This window comes from Camellia sinensis, chromosome 12 (genome assembly GCF_055761805.1).
Source record: "Camellia sinensis isolate YWXY chromosome 12, ASM5576180v1, whole genome shotgun sequence".
Classification (NCBI taxonomy): domain Eukaryota; kingdom Viridiplantae; phylum Streptophyta; class Magnoliopsida; order Ericales; family Theaceae; genus Camellia; species Camellia sinensis.
The window spans coordinates 122,073,852-122,094,618 of NC_138972.1; the positions used below are offsets into that span (position 1 = coordinate 122,073,852).

General features: G+C 41.7%; 1 pseudogene; it reads left to right on the forward strand.

The window, feature by feature from the left end:
• Window positions 1-20,767, forward strand: part of LOC145789121 (mannosyl-oligosaccharide glucosidase GCS1-like) — a 377,152-nt pseudogene that overhangs the window by 73,445 nt on the left and 282,940 nt on the right.

Consider the following 20,767-nt stretch of genomic DNA (forward strand, 5'->3'; position numbering starts at 1 on the left):
AGAACTAGACGCTCCCGAAGTGGCACTCAACTGTGGGCAAAACCTCTTCAGGTGCCCAGGCTGTCCACACTGATAACAAGACAAGGGCTGCCCCCTGCCCAAACTCTGACTCTGCGGTCTAGCTGAAGAAGAAGCAGCTCTCTAACCCCCACCCTTCTGCGGGCAAACTGAAACCTTGTGGCCCAGCTGGCCGCACTTGTAACAGGTGAATTCCCCCTGACCACCTCTCCCGGAGCCTGCACTCGGCACTGGGAAGGTCGATCTAGCAACACCACCCTGCGACTGCTGAGGGTTAGAACCCCTCTGCCTCCTGCCATCACCCTGACTATCCTGGCTCCTCTTGGAGCCTCTCTGTCCCTCATCCTCCTTCTGCATCATGAGCTCCATATGAGCTGCAGCATCTACCAGGTGTCTATACTCTCGGATATAAGACCCACCAACCCTCAACTTGAGGCCCCGCCTCAACTTCCGCTCAAACTCATAGCAACGGCGTTCCTCAGATGCCACCAGTTCAGGTGCGAACCTGGACAGACTAGTAAAAGTAGCCTCAAACTCGGCCACTGACAAGCCCTGCTGATTAAGTCGGCTGAACTGATCCCTCAGCTTCTCCCTAGCTGCTGTAGACAAAAACCTCTCCTGAAAAGCATTCACAAACACCTCCCAAGTACCACCAACACGAGCCTTCTCGTACTTCCACCACTGACCCGCATCTCCCTTCAGTTGGAAGGATGCCAAGGTCACTTTCAGTGCTCCGTCCTCGATGCCAAGTATCTCGAACGTCTTACTCATTTGCTCTAGCCACTCATCAGCCTTCAGTGGCTCCTTCGGATCCCCGATAAACTCATCCGGATTAGACCGGAAGAACTCCCTCTTCAAGAAAGAAGGCCCTGCCTCAGCGGCCTGATTCCCAGCTCTAAGAATACCCAAAGCTCCTGCTATCTCTCTGGCCAAGGCACCCATGGCCTGCTGACCCACTGGCTCGGCCACATTGGCCTGACCAACTCCCTCCTGTACTGCCGGAATCTCACCCTGTAACGGTACTTCCTGCCTCGCAGGTCTACCACGCCTAGCACCTCTTCCTCGTCCTGACATCCTAATAAAGGTAACACAGAACATTAGCACATTCATAAATGTGCCGAAACTAAACACTCACATCCTAATACATGGACAACTGTAATTCACTCCACGTAAGCACATAAACACATAAGCACTTACGAATTTCATTTCCGGATAATGATAGTCCCGAGACGTTACTAGAGTTCCGGTTAGAAACAGCATTGATCAAGTGCTTTTCCAACAAGACTCCAGAAACTCAAGGATCCAATCAACATCCCAGAAATTAAATCCCATACCCACATAGTCACATAAGCATGTTATCAAGTAAACACATAGCATATGATACTACATCTAAGTCTCTATCAAGCGAGACAAACCCATTGTGATCCTAATCACTTCCCACGTACCCAAAGTATTCGAACCTGGTACGCTCTGATACCAAGTTGTAACGCCCTCAAAATGACAACATTAAACCCATCAGACAAGACATGCATTTACATATAAGCTAACCACATTCTTTTATTCATTAGAGTTCTATTACATAAGTATTACATGTTAACATCAAAACAAAATGCCCTACGGGCTTACAGCTTTCCAAGTTAACACTTGGTTACAACAAAAGAGTACTAACTCGTTTACACATTAAGCCCTTGGCTTGAAGTTACATGTAATACATCAAAAGTTAAGCGACAAAAGTATGTCCGCCTCTAGCCTCCCAGCTATGTCCTTGGAGGTGGCATGCTACCTGCACCTGAAAATGATATTCCCATATAGGGTGAGCCACAGCCCAGTAGAAATACACTAAATCAACCATGAACAATGACTAAAATATTAGCAATTGATAGATGGCCAACACTGATACAATCACATAAATCACATATTTATGTCATACGACTTATGAGCCCAAGTTTCCTTTCATTTTCCCTTTTTCAACGGATAGGCATATAAGCACTACCCACATTCTCAACAGATATGTATAACAACAATATCCACAGATAAGCATAAAAGCTATATCCCCACATTCTACAACAGATATGTATAACCACAATATCCACAGATAAGCATAAAAGCTATATCCCCACATCACAAAGATAAGCATATAAGCTCTATCTTCACTTCTTTAGACAAGCATATGAGCTGTATCTACGGAGTTCATCCCCTATCTTCTCCTAACACTATCTGGTTTAGAGGTACATCCCCTATCTTCCCCTAAACCGCGGAGTACATCCCCCATCTCCTCCTCTACACATAACGTATACAAACACAAGGGTTCTATATACAATCACCCAATACATATAGTTAATGTATTCTATCAACCGTCAAGTTCCATGACACACTTCATTGATTAGTTTCAGTTTGCCTAATCATCATGCATTGTCTACAACAATCACGACTATCCTCCACCGATAGCCCAAAGCAGTTATTTCTAAACAGAAAATAAATGCACAATGGATATTCAATCAACATTTCATTTCCTCATTTCTCACAATTAATTATCCCAATTAATTAAACAATGTAATTAGGTCAATTCCCATAATTAACATTTCAACCCTTAGGTCCCATTTTCATCAATGATTTAACATTCATTCCATTTCTCTATTCCAAACATGCATCTAGGTTTATTATGAATAAAACCCTAACTTTTGTAAAATTACACAAATGCCCCAAACTTTCACAAAATTACCAAACCAACCCCAACATCTCAAAATACCAAAATTTAAAGACAAAATCCATAGAAAGGAGTAGGATATCCCTACCTCGAAGTTTGAGCCAAAAAGGAGATGAAGACTCGAAGATCAACTTGCTCCAAATCCAAACTTTTTCAGATTAAAACAAAGCTCTCAATGCCCTCTATCTTTTTAACAAAGGCCCTAGGCTAGATTCACACTCTAGGGAGATCAATTCTTAGAGAGAATATAAGTGTAGAGAGAGAGAGTCTCGAATCTAGGTTTAATAAAAAAAAAAGAAGATGAAAAAGTGATGTTCAAAACGCTACTGTCCGCTGATATAAAACACGCTCGCTGGAGCGAAGACTTGGTCGCTCGAGCGACCAGACACAGAAAACTCTCGCTCGAGCCAAGAAGTTCTCGATCGAGCGAAGAAAAACCCAGACCGCTCGAGCCAAGAAAAGCTCGCTCGAGCCAAGAAAGGCAACTCTCAGGTCCAGAACCAGACGCAACACTCGCTCGAGCGAAGCCACCCTGGCTCGACCCACCAGACACGAACCTCACTCTCGCTCGAGCGACAAACCCCTCGCTCGAGCGAAGGTCCAAAAATCTGGGCAGCAACACTAGGCTCCCAAACACAACCAACCTGTAACATACCTGCCCAACACATCCTATAACTCAAATACGAAGAAAAAGGATGCAAACAAGATAATAAACAACTACCAACATCCACGGACACATGTCCGGATCACTGTTCAACAAGGGTAAACCCGGGATCGCTATACGTTCTAAAGGAGGTCAATCTCGATCCCATTACCGCTATCGGCCCGCTGCCCATTCTCATTCTGCTGCTGTTACTGCGGCCACATCTTCCTCTGATGTTGCTCCTCTTGAGCACAACCAAACCTTCACACTTCATGACATTGAATCTATAGTCAAACAGGTTCTCTCTACTTCTGGTACACCCTCTACTGCTCTGTCAGTCCCCTCAGGTACCTCCTCATGGTTCTTCGACTCTGCTTGTTGCAATCATATGACATCGGATTCTACTATTTTCTCTTCTACTATGTCTGTACCTAATATTCCTACCATTTATATTGCTGATGGCTCTCCCATGCATGTTAACCATATAGGCCATGTCTCTACTTCTACTGTTTCCCTTCCTAGCACTTATTTAATTCCTCATCTTACTCTCAATCTAATCTCTATTGGGCAACTTTGTGATCTTGGTCTTACTGTTCTTTTCTCTTCCTCTGGCTGTGTTGTGCAGGACCCCCGGACGAGCCAGACTCTTGGGATCGGCCGTAAAAATGGGCGTTTATACGAGCTCATTCATCTTCACATTCCATCTCAACTCTCTTATTCTACAGTCGCTGCCTCCACTAGTTGTACTCTCGATCTTTGGCATTCCCGTCTCGGCCATGTGTCATTTAGTCGTTTACGTAGTTTAGTGTCAAGTGGTCAGTTAGGTCATGTTACAAATAATTCAGTGGATTGTTTATCTTGTCAACTTGCCAAACAACCATCTTTACTATTTAATAAAAGTGATTCTATGTCCCATGCACCTTTTGATCTCATACATTCTAATGTTTGGGGGCCTCCACCACATCCTACCATGGGGGGATCTAGGTATTTTGTAATTTTTGTGGATGATTTTACTCGCTTTACTAGGTTATTTCTAATGAAAAATCGTTCTGAATTACAACAATATTACTATGATTTTGCTAATATGGTCAAGACACAATTTTCTCGCACCATCAAAATTTTCCGTGCCGACAATGCCCAAGAATATAAAGAAACTAATTTTTTTAAATTTCTCCGTCAACATGGTACACTCCCTCACTCCTCTTGTCCTGGCACGTCTCAACAGAATGGTCGTGCTGAGCGTAAACATCGTCACCTTCTTGACACTGTTCGTACTCTTTTAATATCTGCCTCTTGTCTAGAGCGTTTTTGGGGAGAGGCAGTCCTCACTGCTGCTTACACTATTAGTCGTGTTCCATCTCCCATCATCAACAATCAAACTCCATATGAGTGTCTCTATGGTAAGTCCCCGGCTTATAATCATCTTCGTGTTTTTGGTTGTGCATGTTTTGTCCTATTACAGCCCCATGAACGTAACAAATTAGAACCTCGGGCTCGTCTTTGTTGCTTCTTGGGATATGGCATTGAACACAAAGGTTATCGTTACTGGGATCCCATCTCTAAACGTCTTCGTGTCTCTAGACATGTGGTCTTTTGGGAACATAAAATGTTCTCTTCCATGTCTCCATTCCACAACTCTGATTCTCCCACTACATCTTTCTTTACTAATCCTTCTATTCCTCTATTTTCTAATGATGAGCTTGATACAGATGCTACTAATGAGCTTACTGCCGGTCCACTCCTCTCTACAGAGTCTGGCTCTCCTGATGGTCCTGCATCTCCATCTCCTATTCCTAGTCCTCCTGCTTCCCTTGAAGTCCCTACCTCTATTGATCCTCCAGAACTTCCCACTGAATCTTCTGTGCTTCCTACTACATCTCTTCGTCAATCTACTCGGGTAAAAGAACCTTCTGTCTTGCTTCGTGACTATCATTGTTATTCTACTATTTTCTCTCAACATGAACCTCACTCTTATCGTGAGGCTAGTACTAATCCCCTTTGGCAGCAAGCAATGACAGAAGAGTTACAAGCCTTGGACCGAACTGGTACATGGGAGTTGGTTGACCTTCCTCCTAATAAGCCTTTGGTTGGTTGTAAATGGGTCTACAAGATTAAGACACACTCAGATGGGACCGTCGAATGTTATAAAGCCCGTCTGGTTGCTAAGGGCTTTACACAAGAATATGGAATTGACTATGAAGAAACCTTTGCACCTGTGGCTCGTCTCACCTCTGTTCGAAGTTTAATTGCTGTTGCTGCCCTTCAAAAATGGACATTATTTCAGATGGATGTCAAAAATGCATTCTTGAATGGTGATCTTCAAGAAGAAGTCTATATGCAACCACCTCTTGGATATCCTCACTCATCTAATCAGGTCTGTATACTTCGAAAGGCACTCTATGGACTCAAACAAGCTCCTCGCGCATGGTTTTCAAAGTTTAGTTCCACCATCCAGGCCTTTGGTTTCTCTTCCAGCTCTTATGATTCTGCTCTCTTTATCCGCAAATCTCAACATGGCATTGTTCTTCTTCTTCTTTATGTGGACGATGTGATTCTTACTGGTGATGATGTTCATGGAATTTCTGCACTCAAAAAGTCTCTTAGTGAACACTTTGAGATGAAGGATTTGGGTACTCTCAAATATTTCTTGGGGCTTGAGATCTCCTCTACCTCCGATGGCTATTATCTCTCTCAAGCCAAATATGCTTCTGATCTTCTAGCAAAGGCTAGCCTCACTGACAGCAAAACTGTCTCTACTCCTCTCGAGCCTAATGAACACCTAACACCCCTGGACGGCACACCTCTTCCCAATGCCACCTTGTATCGACAATTAGTAAGCAGTCTCGTTTATCTCACTGTTACTCAACCTGACATTGCACATGTTGTTCACCTTGTTAGCCAATTTTTGTCAGCTCCTCGATCTACACATTATGCTGCCGTGCTCCGTATTCTTCGCTATGTTAAAGGCACTTTGTTTCATGGTCTTCACTACTCCTCTAGTTCTGCACTCTTATTACGTGCCTATTTAGATGCTGATTGGGCTGGTGATCCGACTGATCGTCGCTCTACCACAGGATTCTGTTTCTTCTTAGGTGATTCCCTTATATGTTGGCGTAGCAAGAAACAAACCTTGGCCTCTCACTGCAGCACCGAATCCGAATATTGTGCTCTTACAGATACCACTCAAGAGCTCATTTGGCTTCCCTGGTTACTTTCAGTTATGGGCGTTACTTCTTCCAGTGCCACTCCTCTATACTGTGACAATCGTAGTGCTATCAAAATTGCGCATAATGATGTTTTCCATGATCGCACCAAACACATTGAGATTGATTGTCATTTTGTTCGTCAACATGTTACTCAAAGCACTATTCATCTTCTTCCTATTTCCACTGTTGATCAGATTGCTGACATCTTCACCGAGACCCATCCACCGGGACGTTTCCAAGATTTGGTTTCCAAACTCAAGTTGCTTTCTACCTTGCCACCTTGAGTTTGAGGGGGGATATTAATATATGAAATATATTAATATATTATATATGTATATAATTAACATATTATATATATATATATATTATTCTTTGTATTGTATTCCATATTTAGATTATAGGCTCCTCCCTATTAGGTATGTTCAAATCTTGCCTTTTTCTTTCCTTACCTTATTCTTTCCTTACCTTATTCTCTCCCGACCTTATTCTTTCCCTTTCCTTTGTACAACACTCCTACATAGTCCTATATATATACCTGTACGGGCACGAAATATTCTTCCCGTATAATCCTGTTGATCAAGATTGCGTTCCTCCGTACGTCGTTGCTTTATTCCCTGAAAACACAAACGTGAGCTAGCCAGCGGGTGTGTGCCGGATACCTCTCCGATGCCTAAGTCAGCAAAATAAACAAATAGACAAAAAGCTCTGTGTCTTCGAGAATCAAAGTTGTGTTACCTCTCCATAGGTGATGTCTGTGAGCTTTTGTAGGTTCTGTGTGGCACAATCCTAGTAGGACTTTTACTCCTCCATGTAGAGTCCTCCTGGGATTCATACTCCTGAAAGATAATGCTTATCCTTCAACACCCCCCTCACTGCACAAACCAAGTGAGACTAGACCGAACTATACTTAGTTCGATTCTTCCTTTCACTGCTCTTACCTCGGTTCTACCTGCACAAACCGTGCTAACCATGGTGTTAGTTTAGACCATGCTTAATAATTAGCTAGGTCTGACCGAGCTAGCTGCACCATGCCACGACCGAGCTAACTCAGGCGACCGAACAATCCGCAGTACTCTCCTGGACCGATAATAACAATAGGCTCTCTGGGATCAGACTAATCATCAAGGCTCTGGGACCAGACTAACTTCAAAGCCTCTTTACTCAGCCCTTTGTTTTGTGGCCCATAACGGCCCATTGCCCAGCTCGGCCTAATTTATAAATATAAATTACCCTCTCAATTGCCACTTAATTCCATCTGCACAACATGATAGGGCTTACCTGTTACTAGCCGAGCTAAAAAGTTTCAGCCTTCCAACCGAGCTATAAAACTTTAGTCGCACAACCGAGCCAAACACTTGAGCCTTTCCATCCGAACTAAATTTACACCGGGCTCTACCTGTCTAGTCATAACGTCTCTTCAATCACAGCCACTGAATCGTTCCCCATTCCTATGACACGTGGCCTACACTGATTGGTCCAATGCAGCTGTTACGCCGTCTTCGTACTCCGTGCTTTTTGAACAGTCCCGCTCTTTTTTTGTCCTTCCTTTACACAAAACACACTCTTCATTTTGAATCTATCAACCTACTATTCATTTCCTTCATTCTCTCTCTCTGGGCTTCTATTTCTTCTCGACCCTGAACTTTGCTGAGTTCGTGTTCTTCACTGTCATTGCTTCTATCTTCAATTTCTTCCTCTTGACCTGGTAAGTTTACTCAAATCTGCTTTGTTTTTGTTGTTTTTCGCATTTGTTTTTATAATACGTGTATTTTGTGTGTTTTTTCAAAACACATACCTTTCTTTCGTTGAAGAGGCACGTAATAGAACCTCCAATTTTCCATGAATAAACTGAAAAACATTGATTTTGATCCAAAATCACAGTATAACCGAACTAAAAAGCTGTTTGTAGTTGATGTCACTTTAGCCAGACTTACCAACCGAACTAACACTGTACCAGTAGTTTCAACAAGTAAAACATCTTTTGATTTAATTTTGCCGAGTTAACAAACCATACTAAGTCTGCGTAATAGTGTGCTTGATAGTCTCGACCACGGCCGAGCTATAACCTGGGGTTAGACCAGTCTTCGTAGTTCAGACCGAACTAAGAGCGCTGCCCCTAGAGGCTCAACCGGACTAATAAAACCCATGCACAAACCGAGATAACAAACCCCTTGCACAAACTGAGATACCAAATCCCTTCTACAAACCGAGCTAGGACTATATTTATCTTGCCTTTATTTCTTTTAGCACGGTCCCATGATCTGTGCTTAACACTTTTTTTTTCACTTTGCAGACTTTAGGTTGCCCAGGCCCTCCTTTGAGCGCTTAACCGAGCTACTCAACGCCTTTTTCCGACCGAGCTAACACCAGTTTAATTTATTCATAACTTAATAGAGAATGGGTAAATATAGGTTTCTAGTAGACACACCTGGTGGCTTGGCCGAATTTCGAAAGGAGTATAACATTCTTGACGATGCCCATCACACCTTAGCCAAACAAAATATCATACCATGGGGAAACCAAGGGTTTGTACCTTTTACCCTCCTGTCCATTATAGAAACTGGGCTAAGATTCCCTGTACAGCCTTTACTTTGTGAATTCCTTAGGCAAACTAGGATATGCCCCACCCAACTCTCCACAAATTCATACTGTATAATAAATGGTATAGCCGAGCTAAACCACCGAGCTGGCATTAACCTCGGCTTAGCCGAACTCTTCCATCAATATTCCCTAGGATCAAAAGAAGATGGCTGGGTCTATTATCTAAGAATACGCCGCCGCCAAGAGAAAATAATAAAGGACACACCGGACATAGACTTAAATGATGACAATTTTTTCTGGGTATCTGGGAATTTTGAAGACCACCAAGCCCAAATCTCAGGCCGCAATACAAACTGGAAGAAAGGAACCCGCGGTATAACTACCTCAGCTTCTTTGCATGCCTCCCTTTATTTCGGTTTCTTGTTCCTGAACTGAACTGACAGTTGTCTTCTTTATGCAGATTCAGCCCACCTCAAGTCACTGTACAGCTACCCCAATCTAAACATACTTCGCACCGCACTACGATATCCTGAAAGAAGTTGGGCCAAGCTACTGAATTTTGAACCGACGTACAGATACAACAGTCGATGAAAAGCCAGAGTAACAGACTTCTTGCTAGAGGCTTCTCCTGAACCAGATCCAACCTTGTCTGAAATCAACTTGGTTCGAATTACTACCGAAGAAGAGATGGCAAAGAGGAACAGAGTAAGGGCCCTCCTAACCGAAACAAATCGAGCCAAGGTACCACCACCCATCCAGACTCAGGAAACTGTGGTGGCCCTTCCATCTCAACAACCCTCCTCATCTCGTCCAAGCAAGCGTGCCCGGACTACCCAAACCGAGCAATGCCTTGTTGATGAAGACGAAACCATTCTTCCACCAAGCCCTCCACCAAGCCTGCAACCGGAGCGCTCCGACCAGGCTAGCTCGTCCAAGTGGGTTCCTAAAATCACTTTCCAGAACCGAGCTATTCAGGACACCGACTTAGTGGTTGCTGAAAAAGATCACTTGATGGCATTCAACCTTGCCAAGAGTGCTTGTCGCCCAGCAGACATGGAGCACCACAACCATTTGACCGAGCTGAAGGCCATCAGTTCGGCCACAAAGTCCATGGTGCTTGTAAGTAGCTTTCTTTGCTGTTTTTTTCTAATTTGCGCGACTTTCTGTTCTGTTTTACTACAAGTCTCTTTCCATTCTTTTTCAGGCCATGCAAAAGAACCGCATTGCTCATAAGCGCGTGCTGGAGCGTCGTAAGAGAGCAAGGCAAGCCATGGCTGAAGTAACCGAGAAAATAACCGAGCTAGAAGAAGCCAGGAAGCTAAAAACTAAGAACGGTCGTCTGGCCAGTCTTGTTAACTCGGCTGAAGCAGACAAAAAGGCGGCAGCCGAGATGAAAGACAAATGTCTGCGGGAGCTGGCGAAGCTTGAAGGCAAAAAGAACGTCGAGATCGAAAAGCTAAAGAAGAGTGTGGATGACGCCGAGCTTCGGGGTTATAAGGAGGGGGAGGCGACTTACATTAAACAATGTGAAGTTGCCAAGGATCTCTTCTTCAAATGCGAGTGGAGGGCGGCTATAGTGCAGCTCGGTCACGGTTCAGAGACTGAGGTCTTCAACGCTCCTGCATACTTTATACCGAGCTCCATGACGGAATATGCTGCTGCCCTACAGCAACAATTTCTTGAAGATTCTAATGACGAAGAAGAGACCGTGCCTAATGATACCTCGGTCGTCAATAAGCCTGTCAATCAGTCAGCTTGGTTGGAGCCAGTGGTGGAAGATCTAACTGATGAGCTGCCTACTGAAACCGCGCTCCCAACCAGGACCGTGCTCCCAAATGAAACCGGGCTCTGGGTTGAACTTGATGCTGATCTTGATGATATGTTTGCCTGACTGTTTCTCCTTTTGTTGCTTGATTTCAGTATTTTCTTCTTTTCTTTGTTGGACACAAATTATAACCGGGCTGGGGCCCCTCCTTTGTATTTGCTTTTGAACTTGCCAATGAAAATCTTCTTTTGTTCTAACTTTTTTTTTTTGGTTTACTTCCCTGCTTGTACTTGCTTTCTTACTACAATTTGAATGAAGTAGACCTGTGATACCCCCGTTCCGTAATATGCTAAATTGGTCCTTAATTTGAATATGATTATGTGTTCAGCATGACTTTATGTGCCATTATGTGAATATATGTGATTTTGCAATTCTATCTGTTCCCTGTAGGAATATCTGTTTGAGTAAACTACTTTGGGAATTAAATTGAGGGCCCTATCGACCACAGAACCCGAAATTGATTACGCCATTGTGATTGGCATAATTTTTAGAGCCTATGGTGAAATTTAATTGGAAATTAATTCGGGTCAGATTAAATTGATTTAATTGTTGAATTAGTGCCAATTATTCACTATTATTATATTGATGTTAGTGGGGTTGGTAGTGTTAAGACACTACACCTTGTATTCTCTCCTCATAACTTCCCTTGGCTGATCAAACTCTAAGAAAAACAAAGGGAGGGTCGGCTGTTAGAAAGAGAGGGGGAGAATTGGGTGATTTTGGCTCAAAGTTTGGGGAACTTGAAGATCAAACCCAAGATTTTGTGATAGTTTGGGAGATTGAACTCTTAGGTAAGTAAACTCATGGATTTTTGTTTGCAAATTTGTAAATTCAAGTGTGGTTAATGGCCAAGAACATGAGTTAGCTTGATTATAAGGAAATTGAGTTGTTTGTGTTCAATTGAAGGTCAATGAAGGCATGCATGTATATAATTGTTGTGGAAATGCATAATCTAGCATGTATTGAGTTAAACATGGAAATAAAGGTGTTAAATCTTACATGCAAGCATGCTTTTGTTATATTTCCATGAGAATGAACACCATTTGCATTGTTTGGGATGGAAATGAAATCAAGATTAGCATGCATGTTTGAATAATTAAGAGATGGGCTTTGAATGTATGATTTTGGTTTGTATTAGAATGAGTTGATGGGAGATTGGGGCATGCATGTGAACTAATTGTGAATTGGGCTCCATTGTAATGTGTTTTGGTGTTTATGGCATGTTAGCATAACTATATTTGAGATTTGAGCCATAACACGCATGTTCTGCTGGTTGAAATTCGAAATGAAGCTCAAGAACACAGTTCTGGGTTTTCCAGAATTTTGAGGTCCGCTCGAGCGGGGAACCTGACGCTCGAGCGGGAAATGCGTGCTCCCAGTACTTTTTGCAGACTTGATGTCCGCTCGAGCGGGGTAATTCAGGCTCGAGCGGCGCGGGGGGGGGGAGCTGTTTTGACAGGCCTTCCGCTCGAGCGCCCTATTTAACGCTCGAGCGTATTTTTGATGCAACCAGCACTTTTGCAGGCCTTAAGGGTCAGCTCGAGCGGGGTATTCTACGCTCGAGCGGGGACCCTGTTTTCTGAAACTCTGAAAATGCATTCTGTGTTATATTTTTTCGTTCTCTTTCACTTGTAAGCACTCTTAGGCATGCATTGAGCATTGTAAATGAGTTAACGAGTTAAGAATAAAGCCTAAAGAGGAATATGTGAATTAGAGAACGGATTGAACTGTTAGTGACCCTTTTGTGTTCATGAAATATGTAGGGTCAAGCTCCAGGGCAAATCCACAAGCCGATCACTGTGAGTAATATCGATATTTGAATGATTGTGAATGTCCAATTATTATTCCCTTATAAGCTTTATAAGTTGCTAATTGGGATTGTGGACAAAAGTCTGACAGGAATAAACATAAATGGACCAAAGGTCGTTTCGATAATCATAAATGGACCAAAGGTCGTTTTGATAAACATAAATGGACCAAAGGTCATTTTGATAAACATAAATGGACCGAAGGTCGTTTTGATAACAAAGAAACGGACTGAAGGTCGTTTTGATAAACATAAATGGACCGAAGGTCGTTTTGATAACAAAGGAACGGACCGAAGGTCGTTTTGACCTATATGAACGGACCGAAGGTCGTTTTGACATATATGAACGGACCGAAGGTCGTTTTGACATATATGAATGGACCTAAGGTCGTTTTGATATAAATGAGCGGGCCGAAGGCCATTTTGACACGAATGTATGGGCCGGAGGCCGTTTTGACGTAAACGAATGGACCGAAGGTCGTTTCGATACGAATAAGTGGACCGAAGGTCGTTTTGATAGAAATAAATGGACCTAAGGTCGTTTTGACATGAATGAGTGGGCCGAAGGCCGTTTTGACACGAATGTATGGGCCGAAGGCCATTTTGACATAAACGAATAGGCCGAAGACCATTTTGACAGAAATGAATGGGCCGAAGGCCGTTTTGACATAAATGAATGGGCCGAAGGCCGTTTTGACATGAATGGAAATCTGAATGGGCCAAAGGCCAGAATGTTTTGAACTACAGTCACTTGATTTGAATTTCGTATAGTTATATATCTATTAAATAGAAATATGAATTGGGCCCAAGGCCGTTTGGAACATGTTGTTCTACATTGTTATGTAACTTCTGTATTTGATTTGATATTATTCACTGGGCTTTCGCTCACGCTCATTCATGTGTTTGTAGGTGAGCCAAAAGAAGTCCAGACCCAGCCTTAGTGAAGTCTGTATGGAACAACTAAGGTTTTGAGAGAGTCAGCCCTTGTGTCTCACGCATGAGACCCGTCTTCGCCCTTTTGTTATGTATTTACATTTTGTCAGGTTGGCAAAGTTTTGTATATGTCTGCTTATAGTTTTTATGGGTTGACTTAGTTTTGGATGATCCTGTCTGTACAGAACCTATGTCACTATGTTTCTGTTGTGAGTTATTAACGTACATATGTATGGTTTGTTTTGATGTGCCATGTAAGCACAGCTCAATGGACAAAGTTTTAAATTTTGCTTCCCTTTTGGCCCCCTTTACTCTGATGTGTTAAGTCTGTTTTGGTTTGAGGTCGTAGGTAATCTTAGGATTACTGGCCGGTTACGTCCTTAACCCATGGGGGCGGGTTCGGGTCGTGACAGAGTGGTATCAGAGCACGAGTTAATAACTCACACACTTGTCCAAAAGAGCAATAAGCGTTTAGATAAGATCTAGGATGCATTCATGTGATAAATATGAATCTGAAAGCATCAAGAATACGCTTAAATGTTTAATGCGAACGATTATGTATTATAAATTTGTGATTCGCTTGCATTACAACTTATTTGGATACGTATGCTCTTTGGTATATGCATACTTGTGACTCTTTTGTGTATAGTATAATGCAAGCTAAATCAGATGGTGAGTAATAACTCTGTAAAGTTATTGTTTTGTATGAATGAATAATTGTTCAAAATTTTCCTTGAACGTAATTGTGGTATCCTTAGCGGAGGCCCTCGCCCATGGGACATAATACTGTGGCTTATGGTCATGAGGCCCTAACTCGGGGGAATAATACCGTGGCACAGGCCCTCGCCCGGGGGAAACAATACCATAGCCTATGTATGAGATATGTCATCCGGTACCAGAGGTTCCATTATGAAACTTGATATGCTTGACCAACAAGATATGTTACGCTAAAGGAAGTACCACACATGATTTGAACATGAGATATGAATTGTTACACTAATGTGTACAACAAGTTTATTTTGTTATAGTGCACATATACGGATGTACAAATCATGAAAAGTTGTTTATGTGCATTCAATTCTGCCTTCGGGTGTCTATGTGAAATATGAACATGATTTGAGTATATAATTACTTAGTAAATGTTCAGCATGCGATATCTGATAAGTATGCAATTATCTGTTACGTATGTGTTTAATTGCATACGATATGTGAAATGAGAATATAAAGACGTGCCTATGCGTGACTATGTGTTTATTTTTGTATTGGACATCCCCGTATGTGGCATGATTTAATAAGAGTTCGTGTAGAATGTGGTTAAAGTAAGGGCATACGAGTTGGCAGACTCTTTTATAGCCCGACCTGATAGACTGGAACAAATGGTATAAGAAATGGCAGAGATCTTAAGACAACAACGTCAGTTGCTGTTATGGTAACAACTTTTGCCACCACCAGTGAAATAAATGCCGAGGAGTCGTTGTCGGATTTCGGGGGCTTGTTATAGGTGTGGTAAATGGACCATATGGTAAGGAATTGTCCCCGAACTGAACAAATGCGAGTAAATCTTCTGCCTCAGTTGAATTCGTACCAATGGTGGGAATTGCTAATCAAGATAGAGTAATTGTACTCGTCCCAGAAAGCACTCAGAATACTGCAACCGTTATCCCAGGTATCTATACTGTTTATAAACAAATGCCTATGTGTTGATTGATTCTGAATTAATACGTTTGTACATCTTCGCTTGGGATATTATTTGATTCAGATCGGCATATTTCTCCATATCTGCTGCATATGTATCTAGATTGGTTAGACCCACATGATCGAGACTGCATTCATTCGAGGTATATGCCCCGTTTGGGAAATTTGTGAAATACGTTTTGGGATATTGATTGACTCTGCACATGCACATGTATATCTAAACCTATGCTCAGGTTGATTTGCTATGTTACTGTCTTCAATGACTAAACCACTGGAATTGTGACTTTGTGATTGTATAATTGAGTTGAGCACCCCATACAATAAACTCTGCAAGTTACGAGACCATGCATTTTGATTGGTAGAAAATTGACTGGATTATGTGACTATACTGGGCTCGACTCATAAACCTACATTTTGTGACTAATTTGGAACTTTTGCGTAACAGACTCTATCTTATGTACAACCGAGGAACTCTGTTTAATGTGTTACTGTACACCATGTGCTTGTATATAAGACTTGTTTGGGAACTGCTGCATTGATTATGGTACATACCTCCTGATTTGAATAGCTGCACGTTTATGCAACTACCCCCGAATTTATGTAGTCGATGCCATATTGTATATGACTTGAAATGCTTTGATATGAACAGTTGTGATGAATAATTCTGATATGACTTTGAGAACTGATGAACTTAGGGCAGTTGAGAAACTATCAACCATGTACCTAAGCAAACGAAGTATGCCTTACAGAACCGAATGTGCCCCATTTGAGAAAATTTTTATCTGATTCGATCTGATAGAACCTTTGCCTGATATTGTTCCGATGGAACCCTCATTTGATATAATTTGATGGAACCTTTGTTCGATCTAATCTAACAAAACCGTTGCTTGGATCGACCGATAAGACCCTCTATCTAATTTGATTTTGTAAAAAGGGGATTAAGAATTGCTTGTGAATAAATAGCCAGATTATTCTTGGCAGAAAAACTGATAGACCCAAAACTTGAATTCATTTGGGATACTTGACTTATTTGAAAGACCTTTTGTAGGCTATCAACAAATTGATCTAACTATGAACACCGTTGAGAACCAATCCCCAACTATTGAGGACATACGTGTTAAAAATGAACCGAATTGTACAAACCCCGTGATTGGGTGTCGTAAGGAGTGTTGTTCCATTTTGTTTGTTTGACGCTATGGGAACCGATGATGGTAGATTGATTTGATTTTGAGCAGTACTGAACATTTGTCTTTGACTGATCAGAACATGTTTTGTAAGAGAGAGTGGTTGCTTCAGTGTTATCAGATTTTGGGGAAATCAGGTTATAGTGAATGGTGTTGTGTTTCTTTGATGACACTCTTAGAGTATCCTTTCGTGCTAGGGGACGTTAAGCCTATGTAGCACCTTTGATTGAGATACCTTTTACCACCGACGGTTTCGTACGGGTGGGTTTGACTAATGGATCTGGAATCGGCCACCGACGGTCGTGAACGGGTGTGCTTCGATTCTGAGGCGATTATTCCTTTGTTTTGTTTGGAATGTCATCCTTTGGTATTATGTAAATGTTTTAACATCCAAGAAACTTTGAAAAACCCTGATTGTCCGAAAGGTGCGTGAATTCGGTACGCTTTGTATATAACCACCCAGTGTCATTATATTCTGTAATTGGAACCCTAAGAATGTGTGAATTGTGTTTGACATGCGATTGACTCCTTTGATAATGCCTTTGACATCATGGGGATTTACGTATATGAATTGCCTTATGCTTTTAACGACTACCATATAAAGTAGAAAGACTCGATGGAACAGAGAATTGAATACTGAACTGAATTGTGAATTGCAAACTGTAAACTGTTGAATGAACTGAGAATACGTGCATTCTATTAGAAGTCGATTGCCTCAGTGTTGTTGTATTTTACAATTGGTACTATGGGGATATACGGACTATATGCGTTGTATGGGTAATTGCCTCGATACTACCTTTGTTGGTTAGGGAATCAGTGTCTGGATCCACTTTGAATTTCCGAAGACTTTTGATTGACCTTGGATAACCGTGATGAGTCACTGGACTAAATACCGAATCGGATTGTGAATTGTGGAAGTATTGAAGAATGAATTGAACTTTTGTGACAAGGGAATAGACCGAACCTCTGTGACAAGTAGTTGACATTTGAAATAAATATGTTAGTGACCTGCTTTGAAGAGGGTAATTGGTGAATGTGTGTCTAAGTATTTTTCGGGGCCAACAGGTCGAAACCGAATATCAGATAGTGGCGGAACTACTTCAATCTCTCTATTTTGGGATGGAAATGGGAATATATGACTACGAATTTTGTTGTGGGGCTACCTTGAGCACCCAAGGTATAAGTCCCGTTTGAGTTTTTGAATATGGGATTACTAAGTTGCCTGTCTCCTCCCTATGAAATTTTCATAAGATGCTTGTAGACTAGTCACTGTTATACCAATAAGATTGCTCGTTTGCATGAGGTCCCAGTGTCCATTATTTTAGACAGAAATTCTAAAATGTGTTTGAATTTTGACAAGCCTTCAAGAGGCAATGAGAACTGAATTGGGTTTCAGCACTACTTTCTATCCATAAATTGATGTATAGTCAAAAGGAACTATTTAGACTCTGAGAGAAATGCTCCGAATGTGTACTTTAGATCTTTGAGAAGTCAGAAAAATCTGTCCATTGTCGGCAGACTTTGCTTACAACAAAAGCTTACGCTCTAGTTTCAATATGGCACCATACAAGCTTTGTATGGAAGAAAAGATAAGTCTCTGACTAGTTGAGAACTGAGTTTTGTTTGGCTTTGGGGCTAAGTAAGTGGCTATCAAAAAGGATTGGAACCATTGAACGAAAAGCGTTCCGAATTGTGCCTGACTAAAGGTAAATTAAATTTGGAGGACCAAACTTCCTAAAGGGGGGAAGACTGTGATACCCCCGTTCCGTAATATGCTAAATTGGTCCTTAATTTGAATATGATTATGTGTTCAGCATGACTTTATGTGCCATTATGTGAATATATGTGATTTTGCAATTCTATCTGTTCCCTGTAGGAATATCTGTTTGAGTAAACTACTTTGGGAATTAAATTGAGGGCCCTATCGACCACAGAACCCGAAATTGATTACGCCATTGTGATTGGCATAATTTTTAGAGCCTATGGTGAAATTTAATTGGAAATTGATTCGGGTCAGATTAAATTGATTTAATTGTTGAATTAGTGCCAATTATTCATTATTATTATATTGATGTTAGTGGGGTTGGTAGTGTTAAGACACTACACCTTGTATTCTCTCCTAATAACTTCCCTTGGCTGATCAAACTCTAAGAAAAACAAAGGGAGGGCCGGCTGTTAGAAAGAGAGGGGGAGAATTGGGTGATTTTGGCTCAAAGTTTGGGGAACTTGAAGATCAAACCCAAGATTTTGTAATAGTTTGGGAGATTGAACTCTTAGGTAAGTAAACTCATGGATTTTTGTTTGCAAATTTGTAAATTCAAGTGTGGTTAATGGCCAAGAACATGAGTTAGCTTGATTATAAGGAAATTGAGTTGTTTGTGTTCAATTGAAGGTCAATGAAGGCATGCATGTATATAATTGTTGTGGAAATGCATAATCTAGCATGTATTGAGTTAAACATGGAAATAAAGATGTTAAATCTTACATGCAAGCATGCTTTTGTTGTATTTCCATGAGAATGAACACCATTTGCATTGTTTGGGATGGAAATGAAATCAAGATTAGCATGCATGTTTGAATAATTAAGAGATGGGCTTTGAATGTATGATTTTGGTTTGTATTAGAATGAGTTGATGGGAGATTGGGGCATGCATGTGAACTAATTGTGAATTGGGCTCCATTGTAATGTGTTTTGGTGTTTATGGCATGTTAGCATAACTATATTTGAGATTTGAGCCATAACACGCATGTTCTGCTGGTTGAAATTCGAAATGAAGCTCAAGAACACAGTTCTGGGTTTTCCAGAATTTTGAGGTCCGCTCGAGCGGGGAACCTGACGCTCGAGCGGGAAATGCGTGCTCCCAGTACTTTTTGCAGACTTGATGTCCGCTCGAGCGGGGTAATTCAGGCTCGAGCGGCGGGGGGGGGGGGGAGCTATTTTGACAGGACTTCCGCTCGAGCGCCCTATTTAACGCTCGAGCGTATTTTTGATGCAACCAGCACTTTTGCAGGCCTTAAGGGTCAGCTCGAGCGGGGTATTCTACGCTCGAACGGGGACCCTGTTTTCTGAAACTCTAAAAATGCATTCTGTGTTATATTTTTCCATTCTCTTTCACTTGTAAGCATTCTTAGGCATGCATTGAGCATTGTAAATGAGTTAACGAGTTAAGAATAAAGCCTAAAGAGGAATATGTGAATTAGAGAACGGATTGAACTGTTAGTGACCCTTTTGTGTTCATGAAATATGTAGGGTCAAGCTCCAGGGCAAATCCACAAGCCGATCACTGTGAGTAATATCGATATTTGAATGATTGTGAATGTCCAATTATTATGCCCTTATAAGCTTTATAAGTTGCTAATTGGGATTGTGGACAAAAGTCTGACAGGAATAAACATAAATGGACCAAAGGTCGTTTCGATAATCATAAATGGACCAAAGGTCGTTTTGATAAACATAAATGGACCAAATGTCGTTTTGATAAACATAAATGGACCGAAGGTCATTTTGATAACAAAGGAACGGACCGAAGGTCGTTTTGATAAACATAAATGGACTGAAGGTCGTTTTGATAACAAAGGAACGGACCGAAGGTCGTTTTGACCTATATGAATGGACCGAAGGTCGTTTTGACATATATGAACGGACCGAAGGTCGTTTTGATAGGAATGAGTGGACCGAAGGTTGTTTTGACATATATGAATGGACCTAAGGTCTCTTTGACATAAATGAGCGGGCCGAAGGCCGTTTTGACACAAATGTATGGGCCGGAGGCCGTTTTGACGTAAACGAATGGACCGAAGGTCGTTTCGATACGAATAAGTGGACCGAAGGTCGTTTTAATAGAAATAAATGGACCTAAGGTCGTTTTGACATGAATGAGTGGGCCGAAGGCCGTTTTGACACGAATGTATGGGCTGAAGTCCGTTTTGACGTAAACGAATAGGCCGAAGACCATTTTGACAGAAATGAATGGGCTGAAGGCCGTTTTGACATAAATGAATGGGCCGAAGGCCGTTTTGACATGAATGAAAATCTGAATGGGCCAAAGGCTAGAATGTTTTGAACTACAGTCACTTGATTTGAATTTCATATAGTTATATATCTGTTAAATAGAAATATGAATTGGACCCAAGGCCGTTTGGAACATGTTGTTGTAGACGCGCCCGCGTGGGCCTCATGCTACAGTTCGGACTCTTGATTTGTGTCA